The sequence below is a fragment of the Anopheles moucheti genome (genome assembly GCF_943734755.1).
Source record: "Anopheles moucheti chromosome X unlocalized genomic scaffold, idAnoMoucSN_F20_07 X_unloc_17, whole genome shotgun sequence".
In the NCBI taxonomy this organism is placed as follows: domain Eukaryota; kingdom Metazoa; phylum Arthropoda; class Insecta; order Diptera; family Culicidae; genus Anopheles; species Anopheles moucheti.
In genome coordinates this window covers 213,049-215,000 of record NW_026453523.1, presented here as the reverse complement: position 1 = coordinate 215,000, position 1,952 = coordinate 213,049, and positions in this window count along the sequence as shown.

The following is a 1,952-nucleotide window of genomic DNA, read 5'->3' as shown; positions in this document are numbered from 1 at the left end:
GAGATCTCAAGAAGTCAACCCGACATCTATCGATCTGACCATTCCGCCTCGCTGGCGGCAGCCTCCTCCGCGGGTGTCCATCGTCGGCCTGCAGCCAAAGCACGACGGCGCCTTTCGTTTTCGCGTCTGTTCCGCCGAGACCTTATCAGGTCCGCCTCCGTAGGCGCGGTCCGACGGCGGCGCGTCGTCGAGGGTCCCTCAGCCTGGACCCGAGCTCGCCATGCGCGCTGCATGAATAGACGCCGCTCATGGCGAATTCTAACCGTTTCAGGGGAAGGTGGTCCCCCTCTGCTACGCCTAGGTATGGGAGGAGGAGCTAGGCCCGCTCGCTCCGCCTCTACTGCCGTCCGCAGTATCTCGTCATCTCGGGCGGCCAGTGCTGCTGCGACGTCCGCAGCCAGTCGCACTCGCGCCCGATCCTCCGCTCTGCCGCGAAGCCGTCGGTTGCGGGCAGATCGCTGACGCGCTGCTCGCGACTCGTTCACGCGCCGCGTGATGTCTTCGATGATGACGTCGTCCATCTCCTCACCGAAGAGTGCGGCCACACTTTCGAGGACCACTTCCTCGTCCTCGGCGAAAGCCGCTTCCGTTCGACCATTGGTGAGCGCTTCCTCATCGCGCCACAGCTGTTGAAGCACTGTGGTGATGGTCTTTGCTGCTTTCTGAATGCGGTCCCACCACTCCGCACTCTCCAGCAGCTTCTCTGCGATGTTGTTAAGCTGGACCGACTCGGGTGTCCCCCAGCCCAGCAGCTCACGTCGGATCTCCTCAAACACGGGGCACTCGAACAAGACGTGGGCCACCGACTCGACCGACCCCACGCACCGTGGACACTCCGGAGACGAAGCGAAGCCGCAGACGTGCAGGTACTCCCGGAAGAATCCGTGTCCGGAGAGCACCTGCGAAAGGTGGAAGTCCACCTTCCCGTGCTTTCGTCCCGTCCACCGGTGCAGGTCGGGAATCATCCCGTGCGCCCACGTCAAGTAGCGGCTGGCCGATGGTGTTGCCGCCGCACGGTCCCAGGCGTCCTGCCATTGCAGCATCGTGGCTGCTCGCTCCGCCGCTCGTACCTCCTTCCTGCTGGCGCCAGGCTCGACCAGCAGCCTGCTATGGCACCTTGCGTCCTCGTTGACGACCAGCCAGTACGGCACCAAACCAGCCATCACCACTGACACCTCGTAGGATACCGAGCGGAACGAACTCGATACCCCACGTGCCAGTGGCTTCTGGACCTGGGCCAGTCGTCTTCGGCACCACTGCATGTCTGTCGCCTTAGCCCAGATGGGCGAGGCGTACCGGATCACCGACTCAGCGACTCCTGCCAGCAACCGCCGCTTGGCCACCTGGGGGCCGCTGTGGTTCCTCATCACCGAGGTAACCACCGCCACCGCACGGAGGGCCTTGTCCGCGGCCGCTTCCACGTGCGGTTTCCACGAGAGTTTCTCGTGGAGTTGTACCCCCAGGTAGCGTATCGATCGCTTTGACGTGCAGACCACTTCGCCGACGCGCACAGGAATTTCCAAACGTCCTCGACGCAGACTCGATATCAGAACCACCTCGGTTTTGTGGGGGGCGAGACTAAGGTGACGTGCCTCGAGCCACCCCATCACCGCGTCGATCGCAGCCTCCGCGACCGTCGCCGACTCCTCGGGTGTGCAGCCCTCGGCCAGGATGGCGATGTCATCGGCAAAGCCGACGATGGTGGCCCCTTCAGGGAGCTGGATCCGCAGAACGCCGTCGTACATAACGTTCCACAGAGTCGGGCCAAGGATTGACCCCTGTGGAACGCCTGCCGTCACCCGACGTGACACCGGGCCGTCGTGGGTGTCGTACACCAGCTCCCTGTCGGTGAAATAGTCGCGGAGCAGGAGTTGCAGCTGCGCTGGAACCTCCTTCTCACGCAGGGCCATCGCTATCGCCTGCCAGCTGGCGGTGTTAAAGGCGTTTCTGAC